General features: G+C 34.8%; 1 protein-coding gene across 3 annotated transcripts in view; it reads right to left on the bottom strand.

The window, feature by feature from the left end:
- Nucleotides 1-19,100, bottom strand: part of LOC114941005 (TWiK family of potassium channels protein 7) — a 213,194-nt gene that overhangs the window by 145,504 nt on the left and 48,590 nt on the right. For all 3 annotated transcript variants that reach the window (XM_029315822.2, XM_029315823.2, XM_029315824.2), the window contains one exon: nt 4,495-4,531. The gene's annotated coding sequence lies outside the window, so the exon portion shown is untranslated. The remainder of the gene's footprint in view (nt 1-4,494; nt 4,532-19,100) is intronic.

The raw sequence follows: 19,100 nt of genomic DNA, 5'->3' as shown, positions 1-19,100 counted from the left end.
TAGTATGTATTATCGCGAGAATAGAATTTAGTGGATAAGCGAAATTAGGTTTCGCATATCCACTAAAGTTGAAGCTCCAACATGCTATCTCTAGAATCATAAGCATCAGCTTAATAGAGATGACTGTAGCTCGCATATTGCACTGCGCGCGTGTATTATTAGAGCGCAAATGAAGGACAGCCCATGTCGGATGAAAATCGAATCATGCAATTAGGCCTGATTCATTTGTCGCCCGGTAACGTGCGTGCTAATTACACAAACAGCCATCCTATATATTTATCTCCTTTATCTTTCCTAGCCAAACACAATGTTATCGCAGTGTACGATATCTAACAGAAGATAATCGTTGAAAAAAACATAACAAAGGATCATATTCGTCTGCGCATTCAAAACTAGATCGCGCGCGTATTCTCCCGTTTTCCGATATTTCATCATGGAAGAGATAGATCGAATTATCGCGTTAACGCATTTAACTCGCCAATTGTAGCGGTACATGCAGTATATACTACGAATTATAACGCATCATAATTGTTGAAGGTAGAATTAGGCGCGTAATTCGCACTAAACTTCTATTGTTACACATGTGCGAAATCTCGTTAATCCTATTTCTTTAACTCAAAAAAAAAATGAAAAGGAAAAATGTATTATTACATAAAATTTTGTGGACTTTAAAAATATTATACTACAAACATTTCTGTAAACTTCCATTGCCTTGTATATTTTATTTGTATCCATTAGTTCAAAAAGCTGTTATTATCGTTACAATAAATTTACCTAATTTTCTCTATGACATCGTTCATACAGACTTTAATAAAAAACTGAAAATTGGCTTTTTAACGCGATATACCTTACAAAACTTAATTTCACGCAAGATTTTTACTTTGTAATTTTGATAACAGGATAGATAAAACTTTTTTATATATTAATAAAGACCAAAAGACAAAATCGATTATATATATATGTACATAACTTGCGAGATATGAATAAAAATGTATTTGAGAAATTCTAAATTATTATTTCCTGAAATTTTGATTTTAATAAATGTATAATTCAATCACAAGATATTTAAAATTATAATATTTAACATTAGTAACATTATAACATTGTGCACACATGAAAATCATTAAGGCATGATATGTCAGTTCATATATTCCATCGGGCAATTTTACTTCCAATAGAATACTTTGGCATATTTAATCGCATATTTATTAGCAACCACGAGTTGCTGCAAATCCGTTACAGACCACTGACCGTGCGACAATGTTGCAATCATATCAGCATCGGAAGTACTCCGTTAAAATCTATTTTGATCGTACTCGACAACTGGCTACGCCAAATGCATGCATATACAAATGAATCCACTCAGTCACGATTTTTTCGCGAAATATTGAATAATCTTGTTGCGATTCGAAATAGAAAATAATCTATTTGGAAAAAGATTTGTAAATTTTTTTGAACGTAGACGTTCAACATTGATATTAAATAAGAGCAATATTTTATATTTGGTGAGATAAAAATGTAACAATATACTCGTATATATATATTTTCTAAGAGTTATCACATTTCAAATATATATATATATATATATTATAGATAAATTTTAATTTACTTTTTAGCTAATTTCTCTTTCTCTCTTTTTTTGATCCATCAATCTATTTTTCTTCAAGTTTCTTTTCATAAATAATTCTAATAAATGTTTACAACATCGAGCCACTCATCCATAAAAAATTTTTTAATATTGTTTCATAAATAAGGGATTAAAAAACAACACATAAAGATAACCAAGATTAAACTTTTAAAAATATAATAAAATATATATATATTATTTATATTCATATTATAAAAATATATATTACCTATATTAAATTTAAAAAGGAACAAAATATGACCATGGTAAAAAATTGCGTTAATTACAGAAGATATATTAATATAAAACAAGGAGAAGAGAAATTTAACATAAATTCAAAATAAATTTAACACCCTTTTAAAATTAACATTCTTTCCTATTTTAATTTTATATCGTTTTAGCTTGACGATGGCGCTTAAAAGAGGGATTTAAGCCAGGTCAGCATTTATCAAGGTAGCGCTGCAGCGTAATGCATATTAAATGAATGCCTCATCGAAACTAACGCGGCATGGTATGTCGAGGACAATGGTTCGTTGTTTACTACAATAACAATAAAAATCCACGATATTGAATTCGTCGACTAAATGCAACGTACCTTCTACATTGTACCAATATTACCTTTTACTATAGCAGGTGAAAAAATATTCGATATTCGGCACTTCCATTATTTGTGTACATCGAAATATCGATATGTTATATCGATATTCGACATGAAAATTGAAACAACTGTCCAGTTCGAATAACAAGTGTTCCTTACCAACAGACTATATATAAACTTGATATTTGAGAATTTTAAGAGTATATTCATCTCATAACTCTGTACTTATTGCGTTACACAATTTTATAGTTTATATACAAATAAAAATATACATTTCAATATCGTAATATTATATTGTCATACTATATATCGTGGTAATTGACAAAATTAATTTTCTCGTTTATTGTGAAACATCTGCGTTAATTAACAAATACATTCGTTTAAAAATATGTGCAGTTATTAATATTACAATAATATTTGCAACCGCAAGAAAATATATATAATAATAAATATATATATATAAATATATATATAAATAAATATATAATAAATAAATTTGTTTATCTCTTAATAATTGCAACATTGTTATTCATTATCATTCAAATAGATAAAGATATAATAATATAAATAGAAAAGATTTTCATTGCTAGGATTATTTATAGAGTTATAAAGATATGAATAATGCCTGATGTAATTAGAACATATAATTGTTTTCAAATTACTTTATAAATGTTTTATCTTTTACTTTAACTGTGTATGCCTGCGTAATACATAATTACATGTATTTTCAATCCGGTTAAACAGTTTATAAAACATGGTTTTAATTATTAACACAAAAACAAATAAAAGATATTTCATGGACTTAAGAATGAGTTTTTTTCTATTATTAAATAGATTTGTACGGTTGAGCTGCGACAGATAATTATAAATTATCCTGATGCAATTAAATATACAAGTTTATACAAATTGCTCACGTAACACACAACTTGAGGTTTGTGTGTGTATTTCAGTATATAATCGTATTATAAATTATTCAACTTTTAACCACATGTTTCTACAAATAAGTTTGCTATTTTATGACACAATGTCTATCAATGCAAAACCAAAGTAATCCATAATTACTTATGTTATTATTATAGTTTGATTGTATTTAGAGAAAGCGAAAATTTCAATATGTGTAAATCTTTATCCTTGCATTATTATTGTTACACTTCTCTATATACAGGATGTTATAAAAGTACCGGAACAGTAGACTAACTCGAAAAATATGAGTCCTAGAAAAAATGCTAAGTACTGGGTTTTTATGATTTTTTCCTGGCTAAGGTAACCGTCAGATAGCCAGGAAAAAGTCATAAAAACCCAGTACTTAACATTTTTTCTAGGATTCATATTTTTCGAGTTATTCTGCTATTCCGGTACTTTTATAACACCCTGTATCTTACTTCTTTCTTCGATACTTTGTTATTAATATTTTCGCATTTATATTTCGATTAATTGAATCACACAACCTCATTTAAATTTTTTACTCAGAATGAAATTGTATATTTGGATAGTTTTGTGAAGGTAAAATCTCTCTTCTCGAGAGAGCGTAGATAATGTACGTAAAAACTTCAATCGATCAAGTAATTCCTGAGAGAAACACAGTTATATAAATATGAATATACGCGCAGAATAGCCACATTAATATTGCAAGTGCATTTTTATATCTCTTTGTAGCCTCCCATACGTATAATTTTTCATTAATAATTACATTCTACAATAGCGCTCTGCGCTTCTTCCTTTTCTCTTTCTCTCTCTAATATATCGACGGTTTAGCCGATCAAACGCGCATCCAATCTCATTACAATGTCACAAGCGAATTACAAAGCCTGCCAGAAGAGAAAATTTATGAGGACATTCGAATCACGGAAAAAAGTGCCGTACGGCAAATTGAATTACACCGCTTCATATAACTCCTCTGAAAGATTGTTTGAAAAAATCTTGAGCAAAAAATTTGTACTGTTCAAATCTCGCGAGGTATCAAAATCTCATGGCGAACGTCAGACTTGTAGTGAATATCCAAAGATATTCTGATATATTTTCAATTGGAACTTATATTAGATTTTTTCATACTATATACAAAATCTATCATACAGAAGTTTGAACGGAAGGCTTTTCAATTTTTCCAATATATAATATATTGTATATATGTATCAATATACTGTACACAAACACAGACACACATATATATGTACATTTATATGCATATAATAGATATAAGCTGAGAAACAGCAACTTTATACAAAATGATAATAACCTTAATTTCAATTATTTATATATACATACTGACCTTATGAACAGATGCACAGCGATAATATTCGTCCCTCCTGAAACAATAAAAACATTTAATTACCAATTATGAATATAATTACAATCTTTCTCGCAATAATACATGTACTCATTACAGTCTGAATAATTCATCTAAACATTTATTATTACGAACTGCTTAACAATAATATACACAGTCAGAAAAATGAAAACACTCGTCGAAAATAAATAAGCGGCCACCGACGAAATTAATGCATTTTCATTCAGCGTCGATAATTGGCCGTCTATTAAATGAGGCTGCAAATTTAATTACGCAGTCAAACGATGATGCGCCGCAACGAGGCGTAAAAGTGAGGAACACACTCTCGACGCAGGCCGCAGTTTTTCAGTGCATCCTATATGACAGGCGACGTAGCTTCGTGTCGGAATTTATGTGGAGAACATGCATCCGCCTGAATTCATCGTATAAGGGCTTACTTGTGCGATATGTCACACCAATACGACTGCCGCGCGAACGTGTGAGCGCCCGTCTGTGAATGTGTGCGCGCATCGGTTTTGCATTTTTCAAGCCGATAATTTATCAATCTTGTCCACCCCGGCTTCCCCATCCCAAATCCCATTCTCCTCCAGCTAGCACGGCGACGGAAGAGTGAAGAGGAAAGGCCGGCCGGTCTACGACCGGTCGTTTCTGGCAGGAAAATAATGAGCCTCTTTAAAGACCGGAAGTTTTCATTCGCGAGAGCTTGGAAAATCGATTTTCGCACTTTGTCGAACGCGTTATTCGCACCGTCACGCGTCGGGAGGCAGCGGCGCACGGATTTTATTTTCTACATTAAATGTCGGTGCATTGTTAATGAATTATCGCGAGAATAACATAGTATTAACGCAACCGTGCACGAAAATTTTGTAAAGTTTATTTTATAAATTACTTGTCAAATTTTTTAGTTGACTTAGCATTTTCCGTTTTAATTAGAAATTTGATTTAATCAACTATTTTAATTCAATTAAATGTTTCGAGTCTCTATTTCTCATTATATACGAGTATAAATTAAATAGCATTAATAGATTTTATATCTTACTTCTATCTATAAAGAAATTATTACACATAATTTTCTAGACAACCACATTCATTATAAATAATTCAAAACATATACAGAATATTTTACCGTATTATAATTTAATAAAATATCTGCTGAAAGAGCTTTTACGAAAAGGAAAGTATATTCTCTCATAGCTGCTATTGTAGTTTCTTTTAGCTTATTCAGCACAATAAGATAGCGATGGAAACGAAAGTTCATCGATAAGAAATAACTGGAATTGCGGAACGAGTAATTCCTTTCATAGAGAAAAAAATGCGACACATTTTCAAAATGTAACATTTATATTTTTTTACTCTGATTCGAATTTAATATTCTTTTTCAACAATAGAATAAAGTAATATTATATTAATGACCAAATTAACTTTTTATTAACTTTTTTTAGATTCGATATACATATTAAGTATATACAATAAACAAAAAATAATTATGTAAAAAAGATATAATCTAAAAATGCAATATTAAAAATAAAATATTATATTCAGAATCTCGTCTACCTGTCTCATTTAGCATAATTTATTTATTCTTACCACAAAGAGACGAGTCATCGCTCATCGTTAATTTTATAGCCTCTCCATCGTGAAAAGCTGAGTGAGCTTTCACGAATCATTATTTAACTTCGCTTTTGGCTTATTCAGCACAAGAAAAATGAAAGAGGAAGCGAATGTCTCTTTTAAGCGATAAAAAAGAGGACATTGGCTCTATAAGAATTTAATTCAAATGCTTATTTACGTTATTTTTAAAACATGTTTATAATAAATCAATAGGAGTTTCAGTAAATAAAACAGTTTCAAAAATATACATCTAGAAAAATCAAAGAGCAGAAAAATGAAAGAGGAAGCGAATGTCTCTTTTAAGCAATAAAAAAAGAGGACATTGGCTCTATAAAAATTTAATTCAAATGCTTCTTTACGTTATTTTTAAAACATGTTTCTAATAAATCAATAGGAGTTTCAGTAAATAAAACAGTTTAAAAAATATACATCTAGAAAAACCAAAGAGCACGATTTATCTTGTTTTTATGAAATGTTTACACTATTATGCTATTTATTGAAACGCATAGATCTATTTAAATATTCGAATTACTATTGTTTTATTTGTAAATTAGTATTTAATACGTTGTTTATAAAAAACAAAGTATTTAGTACTTTAGTTAGTACTTTCTTTTCACTTGTATATGTCTGTTCACTTTCGAATTATTGTCATATACGCGTGAATAGTCTGCCATAACTCTTACGCGTAATGGAAAAAAACTAGCTTGAGAAGAAGTTATGAGATTTGAAAGAACAATATTGAAAAGGACAAGAAGTTATAGTTTCTTTTTTTTTATTCAAAAGCACAGTTCTTTTCGTATCGTTTCAGAGAGATGAATTTATAACTTTTTTCATTTCTAACTTTTATATAAATTATGTGAAAATTTATATTCAAAAAGGGGAAAATGTGTGATGTTTTTTTTTGTATTTAAAAAACATTGATTTCGAATATAAATAAATATTCTCACTTAGTTATTGATAAATCAATCTATTTTCTATAACCGATATCGCTTTTGTCACGTCTTTTAATCGTACGAAATATATAATATGAAGTATCGACAGCCTATGCACCGGGCGCGTCATGTTCTAAATTCAATGAGGAAAATTTGTCCCGCTCGTGGAATCGAAAATTATATACGTTCTCATATATATCTCGAGAGTTTCTCTGGGAATTCTCAATTGCTTTCGCGAAACTTTAAAAAGGTATGCAAGTTTGAACCGTTTTTCATAGTTAGGAGATCACGGTTGTGTATATGTCAGACTTTCAAGTAGTAGAGAAGCGGATATAACCGGACGCATACAAAGCAGTGGTGTAAGCGCATACATTCAGCCGACATTGCGCGCCTCCAATAGACGGCTGACCGCACGATAAGGTTTAATCTTAGAACAGTTTTATCGCCGCGTATATAAAAGTTTTCTAAAAATTTTATCGTCGAGCGAATACTACATACAATATTATATGTGTTTTTGAGAAAATCGATCGTGCATGGGAAAATAACAAATAATATGGAAATAATATACGATATCCGGGAAAAATTCTTGCGCTAAACGCGGAAATTTCATCATGATAAAGGCAATTTAAACCCATAAATTGATGGAAACAAAATAATGGAATACGATGGACGTCAAATGAAACCAATTTGATTTGTTATAATGACGAGTCGAACAACTCCCACATATCAATATATGCGCCTGGGTTCGGTAGAAGAAACTTCTATCATTAAATTATTGCAGCGTATTTCGTTCAAAAATTAAACTTTCAATGGGCTTCGACCATCACGAGCGCATGCGAGAATTTCTCTCTGGCGTCAACGAAGCGAGTGAATTTTACTAATAAAGACATAATCGTTATACGGCGTCGCTCTCTAATGAATCGCTCAGTATGAAATCAGCATGTCCATCGAGGCACAGAGAACTCATCGAGAACTTTTTTAACTTCGAACTTAATTCGAAGGGAGAGAGATGCGATAAGAAATTTTATTCAGAAACTGATGAGGTATTTCGTGCAGATTTTTCTCTTGACGCGCTCGACTCGATGGTGAAACGAAGAAAAATGCCCATCGAAGGAACGAATTCCGATAATTTATTCCGATGAAGAAAGCAATTAGCAAAACGCAATTAGTGCATTATTTACATTCATTTAACTTTCTGTTATTTCGCGTTATATATTGTCTTTAACGCTGATACCGTACAGATACACACAAAATTTATCATCATGTATAACCTGATAATTATTCGCGAATATATATAACAGAGACAAACAATTTAATATTTATTATTGTTGTTTCCGAGTTTGATTAATGGAAAATATAATAAAGCATTATTATATTTTTAATCAATATTTATATGTAACATTTGCTTGTAAATGTGAACAATCAGATTTTAAGACAACAGATTTATATAAATACACCGCTTTGTAAAATAAAAATTTGACATTATTAAAAGGAATTATTTATGATTTAAAGATGATAGGATAAAACGACGGCAGCCAAATGCGATTCAAAGAATGAGGTCAGAAAACTTAGCGAAGGAAGACAAACTACAGCTCAGAAAGTTCACGAGTTCTAAAACTTGGCGGAAATAGATGCATGACCAATGTCTAGCAATGTTACTGGGACCGGAACTGGTGTATTGCGCCAAGGGCCAAGACAAGTTGTATAAGACAGAAGTTACTACACCCAGGAGGAGTAGGGCACATTAGGATCAAAATCACAAATCCTCGCGCACGTGACTCGCTTGCGAAACTTTCGATTATTCTGGGCGCCAGAACTGCGGCCAATAAAAATATATCATTCTCTATTGTACTTCATCGACATCTCAGCAAAAAAACGGGGGAAACGCATACACAAAACGATGAGAAACGTTTTTAACGTGACCGGATGCGAATCAATTGCCATTTCGCAATCGCGTAATTGTTGCAATATATTCTATTCACATCTTGTGTTTTCACATTTTCACGTTTCCCATCTTTCCTTTTATTTCCGGGCAAACCGAGTTATCTCACACTAATAGTCTCGATTCTAACTTCTTCGCACTTTTATCAGAACGTTCTTTTATACAATGCAAATCGCTTTTTTGTCCGTGAGTTAGAGAACGCAAAGGGGAAATCGCTCGTGATCTTCTGAAAGAAGAACCCTCGCGTCGACGTAGGTACACACAATGAAACCCGGACCTTTGTTACAACGACGATAATAATATTTATCCAAGTATAATTCGGGAAATATATTCAGGACTTTGTTTAAAGACGGAGATATCGTGACGTCGCAGGATTTTCTTTGAAAGAAAATTTAACGCGCAACAAAACTGTAACGCGACATTATCGTTCTAAAGTTGCCCGACGTTGCAATAAAAGTGTCTCTTTCTTTCTCTCTGTATCTAAATCATATCCCAAGATCTGCATTACCAGAAAAGAGCGAATTTATGTTTTAACGTCTCTATTTAGATCCAGAATACAAAACCGTACTGTCGTCAATAATTGAATCGATCAAATACATATTAATTTTATCATTTAAGAAATTGAACATTTTTTATTCAACTGTACAGTATTTGATTTTTGTAAAATTAAATGTTACGAAAATACTTTGACATAATATAAATACATCAAGCTACACGTTGAGTTTTATTTATATTTTTCTTACAAATTTCAAAAAGAGTAAAGACATTTTTCACAAAGTCGCATCGGCAAAGTGATTTTTTGGTATAAAGATAAAAAGGTAAATCAGGGGGTGAGATCTTCACGTAAACTGTAAACTAACAAATTGCTGATCATTATTCTTTGAGCCGCTATTCTAATCTGGCGCGACACCATCATTTTTCTGTTCTGTCAACCTTTCTTGCTGTCCCCTAAACGATATTCTCCAGGCGTTCATATCGATGTGAACATTTGTCACTTGTGCGTCACGTCCGACAAATTATCACTGTCAACCTGCACTTTAATCGGCGAGAATCGCCACTAAAGTATATTATTCTAGATTATTTTGCTCGTACAAACACAAATTGAAAATAGCATTAAAATGGATGGCTAGTATTGTCTGAGCAATTGTTCGATTGATCCGAGATAGGTACTCTCGTGGTAGCGATACTAATTCAATTTCTGTCGAAGCACAGAGAACAGTTTCAAACATCTCGGAAAAATGTTTTGGACAAGCGAGCGTAAACAGCCAGTGCAAATAAAATTACCTGAAAAGCAATTATTTTAAACGAAAATATATCTTAATAAAATTCATCCTATTATTAAATAGATGAAAATAAACCGTATCCCGACTTACGTATAAATGTAAAAAATATTTCAGGATTTGATTATAAAGTCGCTTTGACTCGAGGAATCGGTTTGGTAAAAGAGAAAGCGAAACTGATGAGACGCAAAGCAAAAGATAAAAATGATGACACACGGCAGAGGAGAAACTGGCCGCGTGGTCATGCATCAACGAGAAAATTGAATATCCCATCGAAGCACACACAGCGGACACAAATTTATGGGGCGTTCCACTTTTAGGAACGACAACCAGACACCAACACACGCAACCGTTAATCGATCGCTATGATTGCACGGATAAAAAAGAGCTATCAAGCGGCCATTATTCGCGTTTTCTATTATCAAAGGTGGTTTCTCTTTTAGCTGCCGTTATTTTACCCTTTTTGGTCTTCGCGTAAAAATAAAATTTTCTCTTTCTCTCGTCTCTCTGATATCTCAAATTATCTATAATTAGCCATAATTGGGTATTATCGTTATATGTCGACCGAGATGAATATATGAATAATGTTAATATATGAATTGTGATTGCGATGCAAATTACGATGCATCAAGAATAAAGTCAATAAAAAGCACAGAACAACATTTGTTACATGTGCTAAGCTCAAAAAATAAGATCAATAACCCTTCTATATTAGACTTTCCGAGTCTCGTCGTCAGAAATTAGGGATGAGAAGCCACCGCTATAGGTAACACCTGGTCTTGACGTCTCATCAATGTGTGCGGAAAGCGAAAAGGGGATAGAAAAGAGGAAGGAGTCGGGAGGGAGCTTAACCGATCTTCTCGAACTCTGTTAGCAACCAGAGCGATACCAGAAGAAGGAGGGAGAAAGAGAGAGGGAGATCAACCAACACCTAGGTCAGAACATGCAGAGATCCTGAGTACCTACATGGTATTGCAGACAGCGATTTTCTACCCTCTCTTACGATCGAGTCGGTTGATTTATATGAGAACGATTTCGCGTCTGGCGACACGAGTAATCGCACGATGATTATCGCTTGTAATTGATTAGCGATTACCCATGTCACTTAATCCCTCCACTTTCCTGCGAAAATGATGGCTCGATTGTTGGTAACATTATCGATATCTCCTGGCAGATGCATCAATCAAAATCCAGACGAGAGCGCGGATGAACGATCAAAATAATGTTTCATTGATAAATTGATCTCCTCTCTTTCGCAAACATTGATTACCTTCACCACAGTAATGTACTTGTTTTGACAGCACATTTATAATAGCATATAGCCACGAAACTTTACGCTTTTATGTTATAAATTATAATGTACGTTCGAGTAATTGTTGTTCAGTATAGATGATGTAATATAATGTAAAAACGCGGTATACTTGTGATATCGCTTATATAAAATTATATGTTCTAAAATATCATAAATATATATTTCTCATTTAAAGCTTTCAAACTTATTTGAAACATTTCTAACTTTACACATCATTTAGAATTCAAGGCAATGTATATATATGTATAAAAGTTGGTAATTTACCGTGTAATAAAAACAGTTTTTATGCGAATTATTTCTTAATGCCTCCCTAGTATCCTCTAAAGCGTAATACGTGAAAAAAAAAAAAAAAAGAAAATTCACCGCGATTCCCGCAAACGACTTTAAAAACTGTTTCGTAAATACGTTACACCGGCTTGTTTCTCTTGGAACATTTCCCGCGCGCATTTGGATGAAATACATCACACTTTCTATGATCGATGTGCATATATATGCCCGTAGTTATGCCGGTGAGCGAGGTTTCCTTGCGAAGCAATCTTCGCAGTCTGATTTTATATCGCGAGAAGTGCTCCAATACAGTTTCATGAAATCCCCGATACGTTCGACATTTTGAATCCGTAGATGAACGCTCTAGCGCGATCGCAGCAACGTGTTACCGCGGAACAATGAAGGCGATTTACGGCGCTATCGCCGCAAGGTGCTGCAACACGATGGAAGTATTGATATGGGGAGAAAGGGTATGAGTTCGCTCAGACATGTGCAATTTCCAGACCGAGGTGACGAGACTACCGACCTTATCCCTTCATGTTGAAGGATATCAACGCACGATACTGTGCTGGATGAAATGGTGATACCGTTCCGCTCTGTTTATTAATAATATCTCCGATATATGTTATTACCTTTTAAGAATTTCTCTGCAATTTTATTCAGCAATAAAAAATATTTCAGCAATAAAATATAATATTTATATACACGTATATTATCGATCCGCGATATAATAAAGAAAGCACACATCTTCATATAAAGTGAGAAATAATGAGTGAGATAGCGCATTTCGTGTGCGGCGGTATCCCTTTAGAAGAAGTTCCCGGCATTATCCCACTCATAATTTTGTAGGCAGCTTACACAAGCTTAACTCATCCCCTATCTCACCTCTGTCCACCCTCCAGCCGTGCTACCAGCCACGGTTTCTCTAGCATTTCCGAGTTTGTGAGCTCGCAAGCTGCCCCTCATAAACTTAACATAAGGGTTAAGTCTTAGTAGTGCCCTCAGCTTTGCTCCTTTTCTTCCTTTTGCAGCCCATCCACCCCATGCTCTCTTACCTACATCAAAGGGTAAACTTTCTGCTTGTTATCTGAAACTGCTCGGGGAACACCATGTGTAATTACCTCTTTGAATATTTTCTTTTTAAAGTCTTCCTGATTACGTTGCCCCGCATCGTTCGCTCGGCTTGCAGCGCCAAATTATCTTTTAAAACAACTAATTAAACCACCGCGATATTAATTGCAATTCAGCTTATCAATTTGCCATTTAAATTATTATCTTTACGCGAATACCTCGAATACGCGTAAGTACATGTATATATATATACTCTCTTACGAAAAGAATAATCTCCCATTTATATTCTAACCGGAAATCCATCGATAAATTGCATGAAAGTAAAAGAATCGAAATGATTACATGATTATTAGACCAGAGCCACATGAAGAAGCGGAAAGAGTTGCAATTATGCGCATTTAATTATTGTTAAAAGTATCTATAAATTTATCTTGCAATCTGAGAACAAAGAAGCGACCGGATGAGCGCAAAGCTTCGCACCGCTTCTAAACACCGAAAGTCGCGATGTACAAGCCACTCAACGAAATTGCCACATGGCCGAGTTCCTCAACGGGGCACGAAAAAACATGAGAATCCTCGAAAGGACTGCGTCATACCATGAGCAGACTTTGATGCACGAGCGCGGACCACCAAAAGAACAAGGGAAAAGGTCAGAAGCGAAACATTATTTCTCTGCTGTCACAACAAAGTAGGATTTGCCGTAAGATATATATATATATATATATATATATATATATATATATATATTATTACGTGCTATACACACACAACACACACGATACACACACAATTGCATTGTTACTAAACGAAATTTTAGATCCATTTATGTTTCTTGACATGGCTGAGATAACATTTCTCGAAACATTTTTCTAATAATTATAACTTTCGCAAAACGTATACGTTTCAAGACCATTGCAGCCAAACTTCATTAAATAAAATTGTTATTAGATAAAAAACTCGATTGTAATATATATTTGAAAAAATTAATCTCCCAATTAAAATAATTTACAATTTTCAGAGATCTTAATTCCAATAAGAAAACAGTGTCTCGAAATATTGTCACGTGAACATAGATGGACTGACCGTCAACTATAGTTTGTATACAGGAATTTCGTCAACGCGAATATTCCCGTCCGGGCGATCGTTAATTTGAGAAATTATTCATCGTCGCGGAAATAAAACGCCGCCGGGCCGAATCGACACAACTCCGCTAATAAGTTAACTGGCAATCGCTCAAGCGCTTCGCGCGCGCCGGTGAAGTTCTAATTGGATCACTTGTACCTGTCATCGTCGTGAGGGAGGTCGACGCCGCGCGCGCAGCGCCACGCCGACACGAGAATCCACCGTCGCCGCCGGCGCGATCGGCAACGACATTTTGAGTGAATTTTCCGACTGAAGATGCGCGTCATGCTCGCAGCAGCCTGTTGTTTTCCCAGAGAGAAACGCCACATATATCTCCACCTGCCCCGCGGACATCCCAACCTACCCCCTTCACGCGCATTCACGGTGATATAATGCACGCCGTGCGTTCCTCGATGTAGAAAGGCAACAGGAGAGAGAGAGAGAGAGAGAAGGGATGAAAGGGAGGGAAACAGGGACCGGTGAATCCCGCAAAATTGCAATTCCAGACGAAATAGAGTTCTGGTATTTTATCCAACGCCGCACATCTCGCACATTCGAACGTACACGTGGTATGCGCGCTCTCGTCCGTCTGTCATTTGCGCAAAAGACCCATTACCCATATATATCCGTGTATCCATATATGGTATATCCGAAAAAGATTGTAAATAACGGCAGGTGTGGCACGCGACATCGCCGTCTGAATGAGCTGCATATAAACGGTCTCGTTTTAACGTCGCGAAAGAAGTCCCGAGAGTCTGCTCCAAAAAGAAAAAGAAATTGACAGTTAATATTTTATTCAACGCAACCCGGCACGTCTCTCGTGTGCAAAAGCATGAACTCGAAATGCTCGGTATCATATATATTTTGTGTTTAAATATTAAAGGCATAGTGGTGAAGGTGTACAAAGATGTATATGTGCTTAGTGAAATGATATTTTTATTTACTTAGCGAAAAATTCTCTCACTCACGCGTGATACATTAGAAAAAGAATGCGCGTCAATCTCTTTTAGATTATGAAATTATTTTTAAAAGGTCTGACATAGCGCATCGTAAATATGCATATGCGGTTTTTCTATTGATTTATATTTTAATAAACAACTTTAATATTTATACCGTTCGTTTATATGCATACGAACGCGCCCGATATTTTTATCCATATTAAATTTGCCACACGTGGAAGTTACTCGCACATGACCTACAGGTAGATCATCACATACCTTCAAACATACTCGGATCCTCTTCGTTTGGACCCTCGAGGCTTCGCAGTAGCCGGGATCGTAATTGCTCGAGGAGGGATTCGCTACACCCTCTCATAGTAAGGGGTTCTATCCCGCGCAATGGGCTAAACGTAACCATGATTTACGACTCTGTGGTCGATAAGGACCGCTATATGAATGCGAGAACATTGGCGGTATAATGTTTTCCAGACTGATGATACCCAGGACGGAAAAACATTTATCGCTCTTGTATGTACAATATGTCCTGCCAAACATAATTCACAGATGGCAAAAGGTACCTGGAGAAATTTCATGAAAATTGAAACTCGGGTACAAACTGTTTTACGAAATATAAAAATCAAATATTCATCGTACCTCGAGATTCCAAATACATGAGGTATAAGTGCTCCAAATACACATGGTATAAGGATGATAAATTGCTAATACATATGTATGAATCACGCAAACAAATTAAGTTCATTTGCACATGTTCATTGAACTGCCATAATTATTAATTTATGTATTAGACCAATTTTCCAATATAATTCGAGCGCAATTTATAGGAGGAGCTTATCGAGTAAATATCGATTCCGGAATTCTTCGAGAAAAAGAGAGAGAAATTTTTCTACTAATATATGATATTATGGAAACACTCTATATATACGTACATATACATATGTATTTCAACGGCGGATTTTTCACGTACGCGTTCAAGCAAAGCCATTCCTCCCTTCTCACGCCGGAATGGGCTCTTGTTATACGCTTTATTTCACGGCGATAGAGGCCGCAAACGCTTCGCTCCGTAAGTGGCAATTTGCATAAACGGACACCCGAAATGTACTCCTGCTCTCACCCTTCTATTCTACGAGATTTGTCATCTCCAATAGCTCGCGCCGATTTTCCAACAACGCGATAATGCTACATTACTATGACGCGGCTGGAATTCGGGGGAGAAATTCCGGAACGTATGCTTCATCCCGCTATACACACCCAGGAGAACATACACTCCAATGCACATCTAAAGATGAGAGTTTGATACGTTTTAGATACGTGGATTGCAATTTATGTCGTGCATAAATTTACTTTTATTTCAACAATTATTAAATTTAGAGACTCGAGCAAAAGCGAAAATTATAACCAACTACAATGAATAATTCTCGCAAAAACAAAAAAAAATAAAATTGTTGAAATGAAAAGAGAAATGTTTTTTATCATATTCTAATAGTTTCATTCCAATGACTGTTTTATTATTCAATATAATTACCCGCTACACACACCCAGGAGAATATATGGTACACTCCAATGCACATCTAAAGATGAGAATTTGATACGTTTTAGATACGTGGATTGCAATTTATGTCATGCATAAATTTACTTTTATTTCAACAATTATTAAATTTAGAGACTCGAGCAAAAGCGAAAATTATAACCAACTACAATGAATAATTCTCGCAAAAACAAAAAAAATGAAATTGTTGAAATGAAAAGAGAAATGTTTTTTATCATATTCTAATATTTTCATTCCGATGACTGTTTTATTATTCAATATAATTACTATGCGAAAAATCATCAATTAAATATGAATATCTATTTATGTATAGTAAAGCAAATCTTGTTTAAAACTGTCGAGAAATATCGAGAATTAATTGCGAAGCTTTAACGAAAATGGAAACAGAACCGAAGCTAATAAGGCGCGAATGATTCGGTCGAGAAATGACAGAGCACTCCGACATATTTAGGCCGTTGATGATCTAATGCCAGATGCCACATGCATGACTTCCCTTCTATCATCTTTCCCCCTCTCTTCCTTCGTCCTTCACGAACCCTTCATCGCTTCTTGTAACTACTATAACACACTTCGGCACTTTAGCTTTCTAAACTGCGGAAACTACAGCAAATTCCGCGCCTGAACATAGCAGGTGCTCTCGTCTTTTAGCCGATTAAGTAACTATAATAACTAGAGTTCACCATAATGATTTAGAGTACGTTGCGCAGTAATCTGTCCAAGTTTCATACAAGAGTAATACTTATTCTTCAAGTAAGCGGACTCTTTCAAGTTTTGCGCAATCATTTACGCGTCGCCGCGAGATTTAATAAATCGAGACACGCGCAAAAATATATTATTATTGCGTTATGCTATTCCTTCGTTTCGACGTTTCTCTCGCTTTTTAAAAACGTCGAAAAATGCAAGACGGAATATGAAGAATGGGTCTCTGGGATACAATGGCTCCTCGAATAAAGGAAATAATATCGGAACGAGTTATCTCGGAAGTGGCTCGGAGAGCGCGTTTAAAGGATTGGGTCTCAGAGCAATAATTGAATCTCTCTCTCCCGCTCTCTTCCCGTTCCCGTATCTAGCAGGATATCACGAGATCGGGCGGACGATGAGATAAGAATCGCTATGTCAGTAGGAAAGGAAGGAGTTTGCAGCGACGTATCTGCCAACGGACGCCGCCCTTCGCTCAAATACCGCGCGCGACCAGTTAAGAATATTTTATCGAGGAATATTCGCGCGTGTGTGCCAAGAGAGAGAGAGAGAGAGAGAGAGATCGGTAGGACACCGTGCTCTTTTGCAGAAATTCTCCTGACACAGCAAAATTCGCGAAGACTCGCCCGATGTCGGCTGCGTGAGCATTTTTCTTTTTTATCTCCTGGTTTGCCCTCTTCATCACTCTTCTGCATGCCAAGTGAAATAAAGGAATAAAAGTTCGTAATGATCCACAAGAATGCATTGAAACAATACGAAAAAAAATAGAGAGAGAGAGAGAGACGGAGTTTCTTTAAAAGTATCGCGAGTAGAAATAAATCATCGTTTTATAGAAGAATTTCATTCATCGATTTAACTTGTGTATTCAGTAATACATTTTATACAGCTTCTTGTAAATAACAACAAACTAACGTATCAAAATTACAAGGATCACTTGTAAATAATATGGTATTAAGTCTTCCATTATTTTGGTTTATACAAATAGCATACTCGAATATTCCAAGAGCCATTGAAATGCGAAAACAGGTCAAACAGAGCAATCCTAAGAGTGCATTCATTAGCGGCCAATTATTTTCATACAGTTCATTGGAAAATCTGATGTGCTACTACACGATATAATTGTATTAAAAGAGTACTTCTTTAATAATGTTAAATGATCGTGTGTTCTGGATTTATTATGTACATACACTCTGTAAGCTTATGCAAGCATTTTTAAAAATGTCATAATGAATTTTTCTTGAGAAAAAACTGTTTTTAAATAAGTCTCTGTCTTTTTAAATTTCCAAACTTAAATCGATAAGAAACGATACATAATGCATAAATCAAAATTGATTTTTACATTTATAGAATGTCTGAGAATAAAAAAAAATTGATAAAACTTGGACAAGCGTAAGAATACCAACGTTTCACATTACGAACCAACAACTGCTATCCACTTCAAAAGTCTTGAGCTCCGATCTATACCTGGCCATCGATCTTGCTCTAATAGATGAGCAAGGACGGAAAGTCGATTTGTTCGGTCGAGTAGTGGCGTGTTTTATTTGTCGCGGCGAGACGTCGTCGGACCGGGAAATGTAGAGTTATTACATCCCGACGGAGGAAGAGGACCGTTTTCAGGCCAGGTGACGAAGACCGGACGAAAAATGGTACGAGCGGAAGAGACGACTGACGAATGCGATTCGCCACGGGAAGTGACGCACTCGTTTTCGGAAAAGTTATATCGCTAACTATACAATTTCTCTAGAGAGACCATCCTCCTGTCTCTTATAATGCAACATACTACATTAGAATTAATATTTTATTTTCTGACCCTCCATCCTATATATGTGTAAATTATGAGACCGATG

Source organism: Nylanderia fulva, unplaced genomic scaffold (assembly GCF_048542155.1).
Source record: "Nylanderia fulva isolate GAGA-0341 unplaced genomic scaffold, ASM4854215v1 Scaffold10, whole genome shotgun sequence".
NCBI classification, from domain to species: Eukaryota; Metazoa; Arthropoda; class Insecta; order Hymenoptera; family Formicidae; genus Nylanderia; species Nylanderia fulva.
The sequence above is the reverse complement of the archived record's forward strand: the minus strand, read 5'-3'. Positions and strand labels throughout refer to the sequence as shown.